The sequence below is a fragment of the Grus americana genome, chromosome Z (assembly GCF_028858705.1).
Source record: "Grus americana isolate bGruAme1 chromosome Z, bGruAme1.mat, whole genome shotgun sequence".
NCBI lineage: Eukaryota > Metazoa > Chordata > Aves > Gruiformes > Gruidae > Grus > Grus americana.
This window is the reverse complement of record NC_072891.1, coordinates 75892416-75915602: the sequence shown is the minus strand read 5'-3', so window position 1 is coordinate 75915602 and position 23187 is coordinate 75892416. Positions and strand designations below refer to the sequence as shown.

The following is a 23187-nucleotide window of genomic DNA, read 5'->3' as shown; positions in this document are numbered from 1 at the left end:
TATCTCATGCTGAATACAAACTGATAGGGGCACCAAAAATCAGGAGACATCAATCTCATGCCAGTCCTGCAACTATTTGATCAAAACTCAACAGAGTCAGTAAGAAATCTTTTCAGAAGATTCCTCAGTTCCTAGAGCACATCCTAAAAAAAGAATCCCAACCAAGACAACATCCTTTTTAGGGCTTATTTTAGATCCAAATCCATTTGAACCACTCTTAAGAAAAGTTAAATATCTCACAAAGGTGTTATACCTGCTTTAACACAACAAGAAATGGATTTGGTTAAATTGCTGCAATTTCACCAGAAATACACTATGGTACTATAGCCTTGTGCTGATTGCCCATCATCACAAAAGGCAAGTTTGCCACCTTTTCTGGAGCACAACACTCAGCTGTGAGCCCCTCTCTGCCCATGAAGTCCTTGAACTCCACAGACAGCTGTAGCACAAGACCATGTATTGCTGCTGCCACTGCAGCCTTCGTAACAACATGCCACGATGGACAAAAGTGGTTAATAAATTTGCTACAAAATTCAGATTGAAAATGGAAAGAGAAATATCAATTTGACATTAATGTTGGGGGGGGGGGTTTCCTGTATTTTTTCTGTTAAATAGTTGTATTTCTCTTGCTCATCCCGTGTCTCATTCAGCTGTTTGCTTGAGGCTACACTGAATGAATGAACATGAATGAAGCTCCAGGAAACGCATTTTTCCAGGGTTTCTACTGTTCACAGTGGTGGAAAAAACCTTAGAAATGCAAGTAAAGTGATTGCTACAGGGTTAGCAACTGTAAAATGAAAAAAGGGAAGCCACTACATAGTACCAAAAGTTGTTCAGGGTGTTTTCTCCTAAGCTGAGTCCAGCCACCCTGAGGCTCTCACTTAGGAATTTGGGGTGTTTTGGAATGAAGACTACTGCAGCAGGTTGGATATGGTGATTTTGACACTTGAAAGACCTGGGGAGATCAAAGGAACGCATCAGCTGATACATGGTGGACATTATTGTCCCATCTGATGTTTTACCTGCTTTCTAGTGTCCTTACCTGTATTCACTCACAGTTAAGAGGATCCTTTCCATGGGGCTACAGCACATTCATATACAGCTCACTCCGCACAACATGTATGTTATGGGGTCAATCTGCAAGATGCTCTAATTTAGGTCACCCAGCCTGAAACCTGTATTTTTTCCTGTAATTTTGAGGGGTTCCTGATGTCATGATCTGGGGACACTCTGCACCATAAAGTATTGATGCAACCTTCTACATGATACCATTAAAGATTCCTTTACAGCTTTTGAGTTCAAACATGGATCTTCCAGCCTCCACAATCACAATGCCTCTAGGCCAGCTGTGAACTAGGTGAATTACCTCAAGCTATTAGCTGCAGCATGTCTCCTTCCAAGTAATTAATGGGGAGAAGGGAAGAGATGTTTTTCAGACTCCTGGTGCGATGTAAGAGTTGGCTCCTCTCTGTGTCAGTGCAGAAATGGCTGGAGAGGTATGTGCCCACACAAGCCTCGGTTAAGTGATGTGAGGTGCAGGCTCCTGGCCAAGGGAGCAGCCTGTTGCACAATTTACCCTGTGCCACTTCAGCACTAATGAAAGAAAAGTGGGGGCAGGGGTGCAAGCATGTGAGGCTGCCACCATGCTGCCACCAGGAAAGGTAGCATGCCTTGTTGGCAGACATTGGCTTTTGCGGGAGAAGGTATGTGACTGACAACTCCATCATCCAGCACTGGGCTCCAGTGACAAGGCATCAGCTTCTAGGAAACTACTGCAACTCTTAATTGCCTTTTTTTTTTTTTTTTAAAGCCCATTCCCATGGTTTTGCATCATGATGAGCAACATAATTTGCCAAGCACTTGTTCCATGTTCACCTTGGGTTGTGGGTACTGCCAGGCTGGGATTTTCCTTTGGTCACAGTGCCAAAAACGCCTTTGTTTGAGTGGGAAATTACCATCGAGCACAGGGAGGTCTGATCCCACCACTGGGACTATTCCTGACTAGAGAGAGAAATGGTAGCTCCAGACACACCAAAGGCTTCTGTGTGAGGTGGAGAAGGAAGTCTCTCTCCCTTCCACTGGATTTACCAAGACCCTTATAAAAAACAGTCAGATGTTTTAACTACAGAGACACAGCCCCAAATCACGTTCCTTATACACAGGTAGGTGGTATAACATATGTTGGCTTCAAAAAGGTCATGTGCCAGCCCTGAGGGGGACCACCACCCCATTATCCATTTATGAAATGATGCATCTAAAGGCATGATTAGCAGGACAAGTGGGAGCTGTTACGTGCAGATCTGGAAGTGTGACCTCCTTGCCAGTCACAAGGAAGTCAGCAGCAATGGTCTAAACATCTAAGGGACACAAAAGCAAAAGACGTGAGCACGGATTAAACTGGTAACAATGAGAAAAATATGGCAACTATTTCTGGGCACTTGGGGTACAGTGGGGCCCGATTTTAAAAAGAATTCATTGCATTCAGCAGTACAAGTGCATAGATACGTGATCTCCAAGGTTTTATCACACTTCTAAACTTACATTATTTTTTTATTCCAAAGCCACTATTTTATGAAACCCTTGAACAGTTATTACACACATTACATTATCTTATGTTCAGTCTTCCATGAATGCAATCAAGCCCTAGGCTATCCTGTATATTAAACTTCGGCTGGGCTTACTCCCTCCTTCCTATATTTTTCCATTCTTTTGCTGATGCTATAAGTTTTGGGTTTCTTTCCCTAGATCTTTTTTTTTTTAATTAAAATAAATAGTTTCAATGTATCCCTTCTGAAATAATGCAGAGTATCTAAAGAATGCTAGAGCAGTTATTTTAATTCACTTCCTTCTAAAACTTCCATTGTAGTTGGAACATGCTTTGAGCCACTTCTGAAATTCCTGTCTAGTGCTTTCCCCCTTGAACATTTTGCTCTATTTTCTTCATTTTTTCCTTCCTCAAGAGCTATCAGGCAGACTTTTCAAGTTTGAGGTTAGCGCAGGTAAGACATCTTGGTGTCACAGGGGAGGACTGCACGTTACCACAATCGTTCTGCCCTTGTACTGGAGCATGCCTCCAACATCAGCAAGCGCCCAGGGGATCTCCTATGGTGGGATATGTCATAGAGGTGAGATCAGGCTGAAGACTTTTCCTCTCATTAACATACACATTCAGCTTCAAAATGCTGCTGGCATAGATATTTTAGGTCAACAAAGATAGTCTCCGTATTTTTTTCAAAGGAATAGATGTGTTGCAAGGCACCACAGAAAATATACTGATATAGCCTACGTCAGTCGGCCTAGCAGATACTTTCAATTATTTCATTAGGCATTACTCATGTCCAGTCTCCAATTCCTTGACAATACTATTAATTCACTAGTAACATCTAAGTCTTATGTCAGCATCTTCTGTCTCTTCGACCACTGTTTCCACTAACCTACTGCTGGCTGCAAGCACTCTGCAAACCCCTATGCTCCAGTTTGATATCATCGTCTCTGCCCTTCTATACCTAAATCATCTTTTGCCTTTTTAATAAGTATGAAATTATTATATCAAAGACATGCACAGTTTTCATCGCTGCTAACCAACCCCATCCTACATGTAAAACACACAAAGGCAACAGAGAAGTTCTAAAACGTGGCACAGTTCATTTACAGGGTGATATAAATGATTAACATCTAACAGATGTTCAACATCTTTGTCAGTGACATGGACAGTGGGATCGAGTGCACCCTCAGCAAGTTTGCTGATGACACCAAGCTGTGTGGTGTGGTCGACACGCTGGAGGGAAGGGATGCCATCCAGAGGGACCTTGACAGGCTGGAGAGATGGGCCCGTGCGAACCGCATGAAGTTCAACAAGGCCAAGTGCAAGGTCCTGCCCGTGGGTTGGTGCAATCCCAAGCACAGCTATAGGCTGGGCAAGGAATGGATTGAAAGCAGCCCTGAGGAAAAGGACTTGGGGGTATTGATTGATGAAAAGCTCAACATGAGCCGTCAGTGTGCCCTTGCAGCCCAGAAAGCCAACTGTGTCCTGGGCTGCATCAAAAGAGGCGTGACCAGCAGGTCGAGGGAGGTGATCCTGCCCCTCTACTCCACTCTGGTGAGACCCCACCTGGAGTACTGCATCCAGCTGTGGGGGCCCCTGTACAGGAGAGACATGGAGCAGTTGGAGTGAGTCCAGAGGAGGGCCACGAAGCTGATCAGAGGGCTGGAGCACCTCTCCTGTGAGGACAGGCTGAGAGAGTTGGGATTGTTCAGCCTGGAGAAGAGAAGGCTCCAGGGAGATCTAATTGCAGCCTTCCAGTATCTGAAAAGGGTCTTACAGGAAAGCTGGTGAGGGACTGTTTATCAGGGAGTGTAGTGACAGGACAAGGGGTAATGGGTTTAAACTAAAAGAGGGTCGATTTAGATGTTAGAAAGAAATTCTTTACTGTGAGGGTGGTGAGGCACTGGCACAGGTTGCCCAGAGAGGCTGTGGATGCCCCATCCCTGGAAGTGTTTAAGACCAGGCGGGATGGGGCTTTGGGCAATGTGGTCTAGTGGAGGGTGTCCCTGCCCATGGCAGGGGGGTTGGAACTAGATGGTCTTTGAGGTCCCTTCCAACCCAGGCCATTCTATGATTCCATGAAAATTATGCAATTTAGGTAAGAAAGAAATGTTTAAAGGAAAACCAGAGACAATACAAAAATCTCCTGACTTTGGGCTGCCACGGAATCTAAAATTGATGAACGCTTTTGCTGAAGTTCAGAAGCAGCGTCTGACTTGGGTCAGGCACAGGCCCGTAGTTGGAGACATAGCTCATGCTCCTTTCAAAGCATAAACTGCTGCTTGCATTGCTGAGATGAAGAAAAAAATTAGGTGTGGCTTGGTGTTTACAAAGCTTTTCCAGGGGATTTTTGTGCTTGTCTAAAGCTGAATTTGAGGTGAAACTCACTGGAAACCTGATCAGGTAGGAGTCATAAGCCTGAAGTAACTGCTGATTGTAACTTGCTGAAAATGCAAAAGACAAAGGTTTTTGAAGCTATTAGCATCATTCAATTCAGTTATAATTCCACTTCACTGAAAGTTTTGTCTGCGAGTTTCCTGAGATTTCTGAATAGATGTCAGAAACTTAAGGAGTTTGATAATATAGTTTTAAAGAAATCTGCACACTAGTGATGCTTCTTCATTAAAACCTGGAATTACTTGTGAGGACACAAGGTAAGCAGCTAAAAAACTAGGCCATCATAGTAAGCTACTGATTGAAGCGACCAGTCATCTTCTCAGGGTGCCTGCCAGGATGCAACCCAGCAACAGCCCAACTCCGGAAAATCTCACGGTTCATACTGTGGGCAGCTGCTAACGATGCTAACCACGAGTTGGTGGCCTCAGAGGGAGACAAGCACTCACTCTCCAGCTCTGAGACGGTCTACAGGTACCTCGTCCAGCCCTGACTGACAGGGACCCAACCTGGTGTTCAGGAGCTGCTTGGAGTTCACTGTGCTCTCCTCTGTATAGGCAAGGCAATGCTGGCCACCTCTCCCTCCTCCGGCTTCCCAGCTGCAGCTCAGGTGACCTCCATCCGTGGTCATGTCTCCCCACTCCCCTCAGACCCTGGGTCTCTCCCCGTCTTTCCAAGATGTGGATTTTCAGTCCAACCAACTGCACCTTCACTTGCTCTAAACACCCTGGCCCTTTGCACTGCCCTCTGCAAGCCCACAGAAGTCACTGCAGGAAAACACCACAGTGGCATCACGGTTCCTTTCTGACGAAGCAGTGAAACCACAGTTTCCTTCCTACTGCCTCCAAGAGTCACTCAGTCAGCTTTGCTATGTCCCCTCTTCTGCCTCCTGGGCAGGCTTCATCTCTCACGTTTTTGGATGAAAATGAAAATTACTTCCTCCCATCCCACTCCTTACCACATGCATAAAACAACTGATTGTTGTACTATTTGCAACCTGTTTTAAGGTTTATGTGCCATTGCATCTTTTCTTCTCTGCTTTAAACTAAGCACCCCTACTTGTCTGCAGGAGAACACAGGCAATATTTTCTAATTATCTCGTGGCTTTTGTTTGGCTCTACCTTTCAGAAAGTGAAGAGGCCAATGCATATACCTGCCAAGGTCTCCTCAGCTCCACATAAGAAATTTGAGGGATTTGTCCCCCAAATGCATCTGTTTAGTTTGTAGTGTCTTCTCTCACTATTAGCCCCTCCTTGAAGCTCTCCTAAAAATGCTGGCATAAAATCAGGCCTCCGACAGTGCAGTTCAACTAGTTTCCTTTTCCAGAGGGAAAAAAAATCATTGCTGTTTGCCACAAAGGTCTGAAATGTACTCACTCTTCACAGAAATAGGGTCAGTAGACCTTGTAGCTGCCCAGGCGGGGAAAAAAAAAAAAAAAAAAAAAAGCGCAGTAGTGTTAATTACAAATATGAGGTAAATATCGCTGGCAAAGCAATCCCTATCTCTAAAGGGATGTCTCCTCTGGCTGCAAAAATCTAACTTCCATGACCTCTTCCTTCTGTCCTTTTTTGTAGGCAAGCAGCTGGTTCCGATTAGCCTGCAGGAATGCCGTCCCCGGGCTGGTGCAGAAGTGAACGTGCCATGTGAAACCTGCAAGCCTGCATGAAGTAGGGAAAGGAGTATCCTGCAAAGATCGTCGAATAATGATGACTAATGATCCATTTCCTACCTACATGATCTATCCGGAGACATTATCTGATTGACTTGTGTTTTTTCAGCTTCCCTTTTAAAACAAATGTGTGTTAGAGTACAGAAGCCACTGCACTGACCCAGGGAGAATGTGCGTTATGCTATTTTTCTTCTTAAAGCTCTATTAAAATTATCAGCAAAATACAGTCTTCTCCACTTCAGAAATTACTGTCTAGAGACAAAAGCTAATTTTTTCTCTTTCTGTGTCCCCTTCCAGGTATTAAGGGTCCTATAACCTCGTTAACATCGCCCCATGCCACAGACACAAAATGTCTTTAATTATGGAAATGAGCTGATTAAATTATTTTTCACATGCATTTAGCTTCCAGTCTGTTGTTTCTGTTTCAGATATACAAAAAGGCTTGTGTGGTTGTCACCTAAACTGGTTCTTGGTCAGTACTGGATCAGTTTGTCTAATAAAAGGTAACATCCCTCCCAGTAAATCTTGCATTGTTAATCGTCAACAGTGTCACGCTGAGGTAATGCATACTTAACAGCAGTGGATCCAAACACAAGTGATTTTGTGAAAGAGAGCCAACTAGCTGGACGTCAGACATACATTTAATATATATGGGAATGTACTGAACAGCCAAAAGGAAGAATGTTAATTTTCTTTTGTCTCACATACGACAATGAAGATCTTTCAGACATAAGATACAGACTTTATGGATGACTGGCTTGAATTTGGCATTGGAGAGGGACAGTCAGCAGAGGATGGGAGAATCCTTTTTCAAAACTGAAGGAGTTAAAAAACTCCCTTAAATATTGTTTTCAAAATAGAAAAATGTAATGGCTATTTTATGTCTACATGTTCATTTTTCATGTATTATTTCTCATGTTTGAAACAGGCAGTTTTCAGGACAGAAGTATATATATCAATTTTAATAGTTCACAGGCATAAAAACTGCCAAGTCTTAGAGTGAAACAGAGGAGAAAAAATAGTGGGAGAATTTGCAAGATAAGAAAAATAAGAAGAAAGGAAGTTTTCTGCCCTTGCAGATAGTAAATAAGCTAAAGATGGTAAATAAGCTGAAGAACAGCTGAGAGATAACAACCCTTTCTTCTGTTGTTACAGAAGTTTGGTATTTTCCCCCCTGGAAGCTCCAGATGCCTTGGGAGGCTCCCGACAGCCTCCCCAGGGCACAGATCGGTCAGGCTCAAGTGTCTGAGCTTTGCAAACACACCCACATCCCTTGTAAGAGACTTTAGCAGGAGATCAGAGATCACATACGAGCTTAATAATGGACAGGCATATTTTATGCATCATCATTATTCTGCAGCTTCAGGAAACCTGGCTTGGAAAGTCACGCTGAATCTCCCCAAAGACAGTTTTTCTGTTTTTGTAAGCAAGCCATCCTACTAAGAGAAGTGTAATTGAGACATGGGCCAGAGCCCTAAATGTTAACTGGCTCTAGGAGAGGTACACAGTTCAATGAATTGGTTTTAGTGGGTTTCTCAGGGGCTACCACTGACTGCCCCATAAAAGAAGTTATGGGGAACAGACCATCTCATCAGACCATTTAATTTCTATTTCGAGCCATGGCATTTTGTCAGCTGCCCAAGAATGTATGCAATGTCAGACAAATGCTATCAGATCCAAACAACTGATGATCAACCTTTTTCCGGACCAGTTTTGGAAGAAGAACCTAAACCTCATAACCATTCTCAGAATCAACCTCTAGGGACCAAAGTACAAAATTCAGACAGAACCATTTTTCTCCAACCTTCTCCTAAAAAAGCTGCATTTTGTCTGGGGTGGCTGTCCATGACCAATGTTTCAACACAAGAGGATGGCTGCAGTTTCGAGCCTCCGTTGCCTGCATGATGTCCAGATTCACAGCAGTAATGAAGAGTTATTTTCTTTCTGACGCTGTACATTGTAAATCACAAAATACTAAGACATCACTGTCTGATCCTGCTCCTGTTCCAATTAATGGAAGTTTCACTATTGTTCTCTGTGACAGCAAAATCTGCCTGGAAATGTGCATATTTCAGACACACCTGGACATGCAGGATTAATCCCTAAGTTGAAGCAATTGATATTTCTATAGTGGCACAGAGCTCATTACCTCAGATATCACATTCACAACCAACTAAAATCAGAAGTGAAACAAACAAGTACATCTTATATTTTCTACTTATAAAGCATTTCCTCTTCCTAACAGCAGGTTTGATCAACCTCCTATGTTTGCTATTATTTCAGGATGAATTAACATTAAACGTTTGTGTGTGTATACATGTGTGCATGCATGTAGTCAGGCTTTTGCTCTGAACAAAAAAAAATGTAAAAGATGGTAAGACATTCAGGCACAGGTCTTCTGCCTTGCCAAGGTATTTTAGCTATGTTCATGAGACTGTTTTAGTCTCATATAAAGTAATACTGTCTTTTCTCCAAGAATCTATTGCTATATTTTAGTTACACATCCAGACTTTCAATAAGCAACACAGGAACTACAAGGCAACCTGCATAACTGCTCCCAAACAAGGTCATGCTCCATATGTAACCCTTTGAATACTTACACAGTGGGGTCAGCAGTTGTGCTTAATATCCATGAGATACTCCACAATGACATTTAAGGTCATATGTATTTAAGGTCATATGTATTAAGGTCATATGTATCATGCTTAGAAGCTAATCCAGTTATCAGATTTCTAAGAAATATGCAAGTGCTTCCTCCAGTATCCTCTGTTCTTAGAAAACAAGCTATTGTTGTCTATGATTTGGTGGCAGGGGAAGATGACCCCTGTCATAGATACTGGAGATAAGGAAAAGCTTCTCTTGGGAGAAGGAGTAGCTGCGGGACAGTACATCCAACCAGAGGAATCTTTGGACATTTTTAGTAATGAACATCAAGGCTATCCAAAGCTCAGTTTTGCAAAACAGGAATTAAATAGCAATGGCAAGGAGTGTGTGATTCTCCCAAGACTGCATGCATCAGCGGCAGAGCCAGAAGAGCAGTCTGCCTGATGAACCAGGATGATAGCAGGGATCCTGTGGCCACGCAGTGGCACTGCCTTGCTGCTTCTCCCCCCTCCAAAATCTCTGAAGGAGAGATAGAAGGGGGGGTAGGCCAGCCCTGCCGGAGGCTTTTCCACCCAGACTTATGTTTAGCAAAGGAAAGCTATGAAATAATTATCAATGAGAAAATGACGTGTCTAAGTAGTATTCCTCCAGCCCCAGCTGTCCAAATAACACGTGGATATTAGAGATACTACTGAAAATGCTGACTCAAGTTCGTTCCTGGTGTAACTTCACCTCAACCAACAGAGGCAAAGCTGCAGTAGCTGAAACTAACATTGTGTCCAAAAAAATAGAGTTAATAAGGTATACAAAGTGTCATACTACATGGATCTTGCAGTTAAGACTAATGTCTTTACCTTACAAAAGAACAAATAAATCTGATGGACAGAGCGAAGGCCAAAAACTAAATGTTAATCAAAACGGCACTCAAAGCAGACTATTACTCCGCTGCTGAAGCTGCAATGCCTGCTCAACAGCAGCTTCGCCTGGCTGGGGTGAGCAGCAGCCCACGCTCCTTCAGCAGAAGTGGAGGTGCTAAACCGATGGTGCTGGTTTTGTCAGGTTATTGGATAATGCCAACGAAGGTTTCCACAGGCACACTTTGGATTCAAGCTAGATTTTCAGTTTTCTTGCAGCTGAATTTCTCATCGATATTATGCAAACATCCTCTCAAATTTCCAATGTGAAACAGCCAGCTCTGGCTCTCCAGAACATGCTCACGATGGAGACCTCATCAGCATGCTCCCTCGCTGGTCCCAGCAGCCAGGGTGCGGTGCCACAAAAAGGAAGAATAAATCACTCATGACCTTGCCTGTTTCTAGCTCGTATTCCTGTTCCGGTTGTGCTGCAGAAGGGACAATGGCCAGGCAGAAAACAAGAGAGGCTTCGGTCTTACACAACAGGCACACGTCTGACTTCACAAAGCGTCTGAACCGCCTTAAAAGTGATTGTATGGAGTTATTCGCAGTCAGCACAGAGGCCGTACGTAACAGTTCAGAGGAAAGCAGATTGAGAGTTTCACTGCCTGCCCTCACCCTGGCTTAGGAGGGAAAACCAGTGCTGTTCCTGCTGCCTAGACACAATGCTCCCACCACACCTCTGGTCTCGCAGTCTCCTGCTGCAGGACGACAGCAACTCACAGTGGAAAGCAAAAACTTTTCTACTTGTTTAAGCTTTTCTATGTGGTTAAAATATGATTTCCCTGCAAAATCTGGTGAAATCTAGATCCATACACAGGGATGGTGAGGCTGCCCCTGCCTCGCGCTGGTGAAATCACCCAGGTGTGGCTCAGGACAACCTCTGACGTGCCCCACATCTCCCCTTCTGACCACTGCAAGGCACTTCCCTACTCTCCCAGCAGTGCTCGTAGCCAAATTGCCTGGCTTTGCCCTGTTATCAGGGGATTGCCATGGTCTAAACTTTCGCTTTTTAACAGAAATATTCCATCAACATCCTTTTTGCAAGCTTGCATTCCCCGGCTTCCCTTTAAGATTAGCCTGTCTTGGCAAATACCTCACCCCGCACCCTTTCTCACCCCACTGAACCTGAAATGTTTTTCCCAAAAGGCAGCCCGAGTCCTGAGCTCAGGAAGGACACGCAGTACATGGGAAGGCAGAGGTGCTGGATGTCCCGAGTCTGAAGTCCTGGATGAACATCAGCAGCTGGCCAGTTTGGCATCTGTTTTGAGTCAGCGCTTATCTGTTCTCTGATCCCAGGGTTCAGTTCATGTTCGGCCCAGAAGATCAAAGGCAGAGACGCCGCTGGACAAAACTAATATTCGGTATAAAATGGAGTTGTCTTTCCACATGCAGCTTAGCTGGAAGAGAAGGGAGTTTAGCATGGTGAGAAACATCTGCTTGTGTTGGAAATTAAATGTCGTGTTGAAGGACAGTACTTCAGTATTTCACTGAAGTGTCACAGGATACGTTTGTATATACTAACTTCATCCTTCTTACTTGGTACCATAGTTTTTGCAGTGGGGGATGGGTTAATTTTTTTCCTTTTTTTTTCTTTTCCTTTTTTTCCTTCCCCCCCCCTTTTTTTTTTCCTGTTGTTGTCATGGATAGAGCTTTAAAAACTCCATTGTGATGGCATGAAAATCCTGGTTTTGGCAAGCCCAATGGCTTGACAGGGCAACACACGTGACCTAATTTTACAGACAGCTTTGTGTCTCTTGTTTAACAGCTTGCAAATGAGTGCACATGAAGAAAACCAGCAGCCAGTGGAGTATGAGTAATCCAGCTGGGAATGTGGTTTGTTACAGGGATGAAGAGAGTGCCTGCTCACAGCATGCATCACCCATGGCAGTAGCCCACAGTGTGGGACTCCCCTGCCAAAGAGGGACACGACCTGGCCATCACACGGGGCCCAGTGGTGGACGCACTGGTTTTGTTGGATGGGAATGGGAGCAAGGAACACAGGGGCTGAATAACCCCTTACTGCCAGGTCCTGCTCCTTCCCTTCATCTCCTGCACCTCTTCTTATGGTGCACCTTGCAGGCTTGGCTTTTTGAGTTGCATTTATTCCCCTCGAGGGCTTAAAATCTTCCTCGGGAAATGACAATGGCTGTTTGCATTCATGCATCCTGGGTCTCAGGTATCCACAATCAGCTGTGATCCTCCTGTTGTGCCACTTGTTATGAAAAGAAATCTCACTCTTTACAGACTTTTTGCACTTGGGGAAGACTCCTCTCATGTTGGAAGTCCCAGCCTTGCCTCTCCTACTTTCTACAACCATACATGCACATTATCTTAGATAGGCTTCTTTCTGGGATCCAGCTTGTCATTTCAAAGACAATATAGCTTGGATTAAGCCCTTTTAAGAAGCAGACAACCCCAAACTAAAGAGATGTGATACATACAGAAATGCAGCATTACAAGAAGACAGTAACCAAGAATACGCCAAAACTATTCTGCAGTATCTTGGCAGTAGTGGCCCATTAGTAAAAACTTTTTTGAGTGCACACAGGGGACATAAGTAAAGAGAGATATTTCAATATATTTTTAGAGTTAACCTCTGAGAAGTTAATGCCAGATAGCATTATTGGTCTCTGTCACCAAAGACATTGACTAGTTCTCTGCTGTGAGGATGGAGGATCAGGGCATGTGCACTGACCTCTTTTGCTGCCAAAGCCAGCCATACCTGGGAGCTGCCCCCAGCCACTCTGATTTTCTGCAGGACCTGCATGACTTCTGCAGAGGCTCAGAGCTCTCCAGGATGTGGATGAGCCTTTCTCCAGTCACCAGCAGCTGGCTATGGACCCTGCACCGCTCCTTTGTGTTCTCATGGGTGGTCTCCCACAGAGAGGACCAAGGGCTAATCTTTCCTGAAGCCTTATCCCATATATCTTGAAAATTACTATTTTTGTACACTATTATTTTTTGATACAGACTTGTTGCTCCCAGGTTGCCCAACAGTTTTGTGTCCATTGTCACAGAAATAGTCTGTAATTTAACATGTCCACAGGAATCCTATATCCCTTCCCATATTTCAGTCTATGTCCATGTTGGACATCTCAAGCAGCTCTGGCAAAAGTAAAGGTGACAATTATCATCCCCCTGTCCTGGTAGTAATGGTGACTGACTACAACAAGGCACATCGCCCTCTGATTTTTGGTAAGGTGGTTATGTTGGGTGTGCTAGGTGGTCTACCATGTTGCCTGGTGTTCCCCGTGTAGTAGGCTGAGGCTTAGGAGTCATGTCAGTATGGGTCCAACTCTTTTTTCTCTCTTTTAAAAAATATTTTAAATGCTTGGTGTTATGGAGGCTAACTTTCATGTCAGAGTTAGGGTTCAGTCTATGAGAAATTGGAGTTCTGATAAGCTTTGGATAAAAAAGATGAAGTGGAGATCTTGCATATGCATGGGCTTTGGTACATGTTTAGTTTTTTCAAGCTCCCTGGTTTCATGTCTAAATGTGGGCTGAGAAATAGGTCCTCCTTACTAGAAATCCCCAAATTACATTACCTGTACATTACAACACCCATCATATAAAAAAAAAAAAAATTTATGGCTGTTCGCAAAACAGGTGTATGTATTAATTTTTAAACTTAGAGTTTCTATAGATCATTAGAATATGGAAGAAATAACAAAAGCCTTAGATTAAGGTTCTGTTTTTCAGAAATCATTATACTGCAAAGAAATACTAATACTATCCTGGGGGCTGTTTCCAACAAGAGTGCTTCCAATTTTTTAACCTTTCTGTTTTCTTATGAGACCTAGATCAGGGATAATGTTTCCATAAAGCATGAAGATGTTAAAGAGGAAAATTTGTGACTGATCACAACATGGGTCTCAGGATTAGTTTTAAATTTGTCATTCATTTGGCAAAGCTTGGATCCCTAACCAGCATTCAGTTTCAAGTAGATTTCTGATTAGGAGAAATGGGCCACCAGGCACAGTGGGGTGCTTTTCCCAGCATCTGTTTTAAACCCTTTTTACATATTGAATTCTTTGTTTATGTTAAATTAAGTCTGGAGTTCAGAATGTTGTTCTGCTTATTAAAAGGCTCTGGCAACGAAAAGGTGGTAAGCGGTCTACAATGAGAATTTGAAAACTGATGTCCAAATGGGTCTTTGTTGTATTTTTAGGCTTGAGATTCCCAGCTGTCTTGAGACTAAAGCTGTTTCTATGGGTAGTATGAGGGTTATGCGTTCGTTTAAGACTGATAAACAAAAATCCCAAGTGTCATCAGTATTACACCTAAGAGCCATTTAATTAAATTAAAAGCTCCTTCAGCACTTGTCTTTGGGTCTTTTTACATATCTTTAAATTAATGCTGGGCCAGCTAATTTACAGCTAGGGCCAGAAATCAAAGTAACATGTTAAGCTGGAGTTAGAAGTGGAGAATACATCATTAGGCGGAATTAAGGAATAGTGGAAGACCCGGTCCTCTTACTACTTTTAGTCCACAAATATTTGGGATCAAGAGGCTCCTTCAGCATTTGAGGTATGGCTAAGGCTATACGGTTATGGGGAAGAGTGGGGAGAATCACAAAGTACATGCACTGCAGGCTGCTACCTACATGAGGCCGTGGTGCAAGACCAGCTCTCTGGCTTCCCGAGGGTCTCCAGGCACAGCAGAGCAGAGCTAAACTGAAGATTAGGAGGGGCTTACAGTCAGGGCCAAGAGAGACCCATAAGCTATGTTTATAAGCAGGTTCAGCACGGATGCCATCATACCTTGTGGTTAACTTCTGATGTGGGTTTACTTATTGCTTTTAGGCCAGATGTTTGTAGGGGTAACTTGGTTATGTTTAAGACTCAGGGCTAGCAGCAGGGTCCAGACTGGAGGGGTGCACTAGTAAAAAGTGTATTCAGGACAGCCAGCCAGCCTCAAAGCACAGCTGGTCCCAGCATTCACCACTAGCTTGCTTTTAGTCATTGGAGTCCATGGGTCTTACTGAGACTGGAGTTAGAAATATGGTTAGGATTTGGACTGGGATAAACTGAAGCTCTGGAAAAGCCATAGGAGGAGCAAGTGCTGCCGGCACAACTCTAGGACAGCAGAGGCCCATCTCAAGGCGTGCTTTGAGCTGCAGTTTATCATGACCCCAGACTCATCCCTGCTCTTGGGAGGGCATATGACTCCAGTATAATTCCCCTTCCACGGCTCCCCTATGCCTGCTCCGCAGCAGAGCCTAGGGCCATCCCTGCCTGGGCCACTAGCACCACGAAGGATGGCAAAAGCCTTGGGGCTACTGAGAGGGTGGTGGGTACTCAGGGTTAGGGTCCAGACTAGGAGAATGTAGCAAGAAAAGCCATAAGGCCAGGTTCAAGCGCTGTCCACCAGCTGCTCGACCTTGTCTCTTTGTATTTTCTGACTTTGGCTTTTGTCACCCTTCACTTTCTCCCTTTCCTTTTCCTAACAGAGTATCACCAATAATCTAGGACACACCCTCACCCACCCCACAAACCTAACATCTAAAAAAAATGCAGCAAGCCACACAAGGTACTAAGTTAGGCTACCAGGCTTTCCTCAGCCTTTTTTTTTTTCCCCATTTGTTTCTCCCTGCCTGAACTTCAACCTTAATTACAGCCCTTGTTTTAGCTACAGTTTTAGCTACATCTGGTCTGGTAACCTCTGTGAAATCCAAAACTCAACATCATTCTATGCTGAAGATTTTGAGGAACTGAAACTCTAGCTCAGTGACATTAAAGCAGAACTTAACACTTCCTCCCTGGTTTCTTCCTTCAAATACCATGATACCGCTAATTCTAACACTAGCAATACTCTAAATCTGAACCCTAGGCCATTGATACCTATGAACCTCAAGTCGAAATACCTTGAGAATAATGGTGATACTAACTTTCAAAATATCTAGTGATCTATTTTGACTTTCTTCCTCTATCCAATTTTTTACCAACACCTAACGCTGTACTCGATCTAAGTCATGCAACGCACATGAAACCTAGATTTAAAAGTAATTGTGGGACCAAGTGTTAGTGCTTCCTAAAGCGAGATTATCTGGCAGTTTTAAACCCCTTTTTTGCTTTAACTTTTTAGTGTCCCTTTCTTGACCCTAATCCCAGTATACACATGAAAGACAAAAAAGTAGCTGGACATGAAAGACAAAAAAGTAACTGGTGGATTACTCTAAACATCTCTGTCACCTCAGTTCTTCAATTTCTCGAAGCCTGAATCCTAATTATAACACTCAGTCTTAATTTATGGATCACTAAAAATGGAAGACCTAAAAGTATCCCTGTAACTGATACCTATTTCCTCTCAACTCCATTTGGAAACTTGTCCTGAACATCCTCATCAGAGGTGACTATTCTTTTCTAGCTGCCTAAATCCCATTCAGATGCTTGGTCATTGTCCTGTAACACCAGTGTTGTTCTGAACAAGAAATTGTGGACTCAGGCTGATGTCAGCTCTCAGCACAGCACAGCTGATCCTTCCTGAATTCCCTATTTCTCCATACCTATAGTTTTTCCCCATCTTCCTAACTCCTAAAAGTAGCTCTAGGAACTTGTGACAATATGAAATTCAAAATGTTAATGTACTCTTAGGATACATTCAAGCAACAGCCCCAAATGCAATCTGCTCTCAGGTCCTTCCTTGCCCTATATCCCATCCATATTTCCCAGACTGATCCCTCACCAGAGCTACAACCTCTGTCCTAGTTTTAGTCTTAACTTTCCATATTTGCACAAAGGAAAAAAAGAATTAGGACTTTGTGAACATATTATTTTTCATTTCTTCAATGGTTTGCCTCCCTGAAATCCTAACACTGATCCCAAATTCTACCCTGATATTCACCAGAGTCTGACATCATCTATAAATATAAGATATGTCTGTTTCTCTGAGAAAGGTGGCTAACCAGGTTGTCAACCCTAGCCTTGGAATAAATCTGATAACATCTGAGAGCCCTGAATCTAAAAGAGTTCAGCAATGTTTTTTTTGTCAATTGTCAATTGCTTAGTGTAGGAGTCAATTGTTCTCCCACATCTGTACCTTCAATTCTCATTCACTGCCTTGCTTTTCATGCAGCTGGGGCTTTATATAACATAATAATGTTTATGTTAACCATGTAAACCATTTATGTAAACCATGATACTCTTGGTGGGTGCTTCCTTACCGTACAGGAGCTTGCACAAAGTGAAAAGACAGAGAAAGAAGGCTGAGGCATCCTATTCATCCAGCTAGAATAAAAGGAAAGCTCTGCTGCACATCGGGAAGACCTTCTGGTAAGAAATGTGGAAACATTACTTGCCCTTAGGTGGATGGCATCACAGAGAGAGGTCCAGAGGGGTCCAGCACTGCCTTCTGGCTTGCTGGCCATAACCAACTGCCTCCTCAGAACTTGTGACTCTGAGAAAGAGTTTGATGTATGGCCTTGACATAATCAAACAGGCCACAACTCAAAAAGACTGGATGTACACAGGAAGTGTTATTTCTGTGATACATATGACAACTTCAGTGACACAAACTGAAGTGTTAAATATATTTTTAAACTTGTCATAGAATAGAAAAGGCATCCTCTTCTCAAATTTTCAACTAAATGCCTGAAGAAGGATATGGTATTGAACTGTATTCCGTAACCTTTAGAGCCCCTGGCAAGAGAAAGATGGGAAATAGTTTAAAACTTAAGGAGATCAGAAGGATTGATTTTGGAACAATTGTCCCAGTAAGCTGTTTCATTTCTCTGAAATGCTGAAATATTTTGACTGATCCCATCCAGCTACATGCAATACTCACTTAAAGCTTTTGTGAATCTGACACATGTCACTTCATGGGGAAAAAGCAAATAAGTGTTTGTGATGGTTGCTAAGAAAAGGTGGTCTTCCAGATTTTCAGATCAGGCACCAGAGAGGTGATGTAGTCCAGTCACAGGAAATCTCTTTCAAATGTTCCTTCCCCCAGGACAGAAGAAAAATTGCTTCCTTTTCCTATGCCCTTGTCATCCAGAGGTCAGGGAGAAAGTCTCATGAAAGGAAGGCACCCCTGGTTTACTTGCATTTACTACACTTAGTGTGCTCATGTTTGGATTTGGGCTATGCAATATGTCTTCTCCAAGGTCAGTGCTAGAAAGTTCTCTGTATTGTCTGGACAATAACATAAGCTTTTGCTTAGACAGATGTCTCATTGTGAAGAGTAATTTACAGAATATTTATACAGTTTCACTTACTTCATCAGTGAGGTACAGTTTACTGACTGTTTTTAACCACAGTGAAAAGGTTGTGGTATTGCCTGTAGCTCTTAAAAATGTGATTTTTTTTATAGCAACATTGCTTGAAGGAAGATTTTCAATTACTGAGGTTTTTTCATTCTTTTCTGGTTGGAGGCTTTCTTGTAAATCAAGTTCAAGGAAAAAAGGCCTGGTTTAATTTTACATTTTGAAAAGATAAGCTGAAACTGAATAGGAGAATTTACCAAGTGTATAGTGTTTTGAGAACATGTAGGAAATTTAATTCTGGATCAGAACTAAGGATTTCCTGTTGTGAGCCTTTACATAGGCTTGTTTGGTAGAGTGAAACGAAACTTTCCCTGGCCTCCCTGCCTCCGTTCTGGATAAGACTGTAAAATAAAGACCACATCTTTCTGTGAAATGGAGATTCAGGTTTCTGTGCAGCCCTGGAGGAAGCACCCTATTGCACATGTTCAGCAGACGTCTTCACAGACATCTGCTGCAAGCACGACCTTGGCATTTAGGGTTATATCCATCAAGTAAACTTGATGTCCAGATCCTAAGGGTTTGTCGTGGTTTAACCCCAGCCCACTGAGCACCCCACAGCTGCTCGCTCACTCCTCCCACGGCAGGATGGGGGAGAGAATCAGAAGAGTGAAAGTGAGAAAATTCTCGGGTTGAGATAAAGACAGTTTAATAGGTAAAGCAAAGAAAAACCAGGAATCCATTCCCCACTTCCCATGGGCAGGCAGGTGTTCAGCCATCTCCAGGAAAGCAGGGCTCCATCACGCGTAACGGTGACTTGGGAAGACAAACGCCATCACTGTGAACGCCACCCCTCCCACTTCCTCTTCCCCCAGCCCCTGATGCTGAGCATGATGTCATATGCTATGGAATATCCCTGTGGTCACTGGGGTCAGCTGTCCCGGCTGTGTCCCCTCCCAACTCCTTGTGCCCCCCCAGCCCACTCGCTGGTGGGGTGGTGTGAGGAGCAGAAAAGGCCTTGGCTCTGTGTGAGCACTGCTCAGCAGGAACGAAAACATCCCTGTGTCATCAACACTGTTGTCAGCACAAATACAAAACACAGTCCCTTACTAGCTGCTACGAAGAAAATTAACTCTATCCCAGCTGAAACCAGGACAGGATTTCAATGGCAGACAGACAGAGGCACCTCTGTGGTTTTGGACTTCATTCTTTACCTCAGTTTATACAAGTCTAAGCTTTTCCTTTGGAATTTTTTTACTTACGTTCCTGGTCACATCAACAGGATGACACCACTGCACCTACACAGCCATTTCAGGCAGACAAAGACAGAGGATAAGATTGCTCTGCATCACAGCACTTCCCTCGTACACGTCAGTGTATCAGTTCATGTTACAGCAGTGCTGGTTTTAGTTCAGCTGATCAGATATCCAAGATCCATTTATAAAAGTCAGACCTGGATAAAGGCTGGGTTTTAAATAATTCTGCTGTTTGCATGAATTGTAATACAAAATATTTATTCAAGCCTTATTTCTCTTTTTCTGTGCTGTGTTTATACACATGCTCCAAGAAGTTTCAGATGCCCAGTAACACAAAAGGCTTATTTCAAAAGTCATTGGATTTTCCTTCCTCCTTCCTTGTAACATCGTGTTTGTTTTATGCTATCCAATGCAGCCAATAGATGCGCCAGTGCTACAAAAAGACGCTGTTCTTCCAGATTTGAAAGGAAATGTAGTCATTGCCAGCTTGGAGATATGAGCACATTTGCTAAAAGAAACATCCAACAAACTCATATATCTTTGTCATTTCAGTTAAGTACTTTGTGAGTCAGACATCTGGTCCTCACTGGATGCCTCTGCATAAGCTCTTTGTTCAGTGGGCCGAAATGGTCCCAAGGCTGTTTGTAAAGACTGTGCAGAGCAAGCCTTGTCTTCTCCATCTGGGATGAGAAACGCATGCACGAGCTGAAGATCCTTTCCCTAACGTCGTATAACACAACATACGGGACATTTCTCTGAGATAATCCGTACATACCTTTCTCATTTAGATTACTAGCCTCTTCAACTAATATCATGCAAAAAAAGAATGGGAAAAACCTACCGGCAAGTTTTTCACTCAGAATGGAAGCTTTTTTTCTTATGATCCCCAGAGTGGATTCAACGTCAGCGACTTTTCAGTGTTTTCGAGACAGAAACGAATAATGATAAGGACGACAGACGTACTCCTCCAACTTTACTGAAAGAACTATTTTGATTCAAAACACTTAGGCTGCATTTATAAACCACTTACTGGGGCCTGATTTCCGTTGCTTTGATGTCACTGTGCTTAGTTTGAAACTCAATGTAAATCAAGTCCCCTTTCAACCCCAGGAAACATGGGGAAGGTGCCAACAGTGGGAAGTTCCTTGTGGGCTTACTGGGAAGAGCGGCTGCTAGACTGGGACGTGTAGAGAACTGGCCTTTGCAGCTCTGGATGGGTGGATGTGATATTGATAAGAGGGTCTCAGTGCAGTTCAGCTTTCAGTATTTGAGTCTGGAGTCCCAGAAGAAAGCTGAGACACCAAAGCTTGGCTTTGAGAAGACTGATGTATATTGGGAATTGGACCTTGCTTTTCTCAACAAAGGCAGGCAGATTCTAACTCCAGCCCCAGCTTAGCTGCCCCTATGAGCCCTCCTCATGAGTATACCCACATTAACTTTGTTAACACCTGCCAAAAATTGTACCCTCACCGACACCTAGTGAGGTGGTCTTCCCTGGGATGACAGCAGTGCTGAGGTTGACAGCTCCTTCTTTCCTCTGCCAGATCAAATATTCACCCTCATCCAAGCCTTACCTATAGCCACCATTATCCTAAATGACCTTTAACGGCCAGAATACGGTGATGGCTGAACTGAGTACCAGGATGTTCTGGCCGGGGCTGCAGGTGTTTCACTGAAGAACTGTGCATAGAGAAGGATCATGTTTGCCTTGAACAATTGCAACAAGCACGCTGACCAACTGCAAACCAGCCAGAATCTCACTTCCCATGGGATGTGAAATGTGAGAAGGAAGAGGGGCTGTCTGCATGAGACAAGTTTCAGGGAAGCAAGTACATACGCACAGACCTCCAAATATCAGATAAAGAGGAGGTGGAGGTGAACACCAAACACACGGAAAGATGGGCTAGACACCTTAGCTCTCTGATAGCCAGGACTAATTCCTTCATAAATATTTCATGCCAACCTGCTTTCATAAGCCTACAGGTTAGGGAAATTCAGCCAGAATGGAGGGAAATCAGAACATTCCCTCTAATAAGGACGGGACCTAAATTTATAAAACTCATGATCCTTTAGGGAGCTTGGTTTCATAGCAAACCACGAAGTCCCCTAATGTCCATGAAGCAAAACAGAGTGTGGGATCTGGAGCTCTCTATAAAAGTCTGTCTCAGACCAACATGACAACAAGAAAGCGTTGGTGGGGAGGCCATACTTACCCAGATCATCTGACGTGCAGTTAACCGGAGGGGGAGACAATTTGTTTGTTTCTCCCAGGCTGTATTCCACGTACTGCATGGGAGACACGGCGCTCTGTTTCCCATCAGGCAGGCAGGTTTAGGCTGGGATATGTGCTTGTCGTTGTGACAATACCCTCTTGTCATGAGGAGATCTTCAGCAAACAGACCCTCTGATGGCTTGTTTAGAAGCGTGGATATGAAAACCAAAGCAGCAATTCTGCTGCTCACTTCTGTTTGCTTGGATGCACTAGTGCTGATTATGCCTTCAGCAGGGCATAAATCCTTTTTCTCCCTTTTGTGTCTCCATGCTCACAGAGGCAGAAACAAAGCTAACAGTGTCACATTTTTGCTATTAGTCTCTGCTGCTGGCATGGAAGTACTTATAATTTCACAATTTAACGACCGCGCTTAGACCCTAGGCCCCTGACCATAATGTTTGCCAGGTTTGTCCCTACTGTGGGGGCCCGGGATCATCCATCACGTTGCAGCAATCTCCACTCCACCCACAAAACAGATCAAAAGCCCAGGGAAGTGACCACATCAGTGACCCCATGCTCTTAAATATGAATTAATGGCTTTGATGGCCAGGAGGTCACCACAGATTTTTCAGGACATACCCAATGGCAGCTAATTGCCTTTCAGCATGTTGAGAGGTTTTGACAATTAGACACAACAGCTAGAAATGGGTTCCTCGGGGAACTACATCAGTTTTCTATTCACCTGTCCTCTTCACAAGCTTGTGTGTTTAGGTGTATAATATATAGTCCCATTCCAGACCATTAGGTGACTCGTGAGTATGTTTGGTCCAGACATTAAGGAAATGAAAGTTTTTATAAGCATTATATAAATTGCTTTGCTATTTGCAGATGTTCTTGTGGCATTAACAGATACCATAACCATGGCGGTTATTTATCAACTATAGACTAATATATTAACTATACTAAGTACAGACTACAGTCTATAAACCATAGACTAACAATTAACAATCAACTTTGGACTATTAACTATATTAACAATTATGTATTATATATCCATTTCTGTCTAATCTGATGCACTGAAGAGATAACCCCACAAAAAGCTTTGGATTTAAATTCCTTGAAACCTTTCACAAGCTGAAGCATTTAACATCCCTCACAACCACCAGCAAAATTACAAAATAAGTCACTGAATATCTCTAACCACAACAAAGCAAACCCTTACATGTATTATAAATTAAAAACCCCACGCCTGTGTGCATGGGTACACAAAAAGCCTCTGCAGCACTCCTGCACAAACTGCTCCCCCCCAAATAAGCCAGTTCAAAGCTTGTATCTGATCCAGGGGCAATGTCTTGAAACCAGGTGTGGGCATTTGGCACACTGACCATGCTTG

At 43.4% G+C, this 23187-nt stretch overlaps 1 protein-coding gene across 1 annotated transcript in view; it reads right to left on the bottom strand.

The window, feature by feature from the left end:
* Positions 1 to 20546, bottom strand: part of LPAR1 (lysophosphatidic acid receptor 1) — a 136036-nt gene extending 115490 nt beyond the window's left edge. The window contains exon 1 of the mRNA XM_054809986.1: positions 20424 to 20546. The gene's annotated coding sequence lies outside the window, so the exon portion shown is untranslated. The remainder of the gene's footprint in view (positions 1 to 20423) is intronic.
* Between the last annotated feature and the right edge of the window lie 2641 nt (positions 20547 to 23187).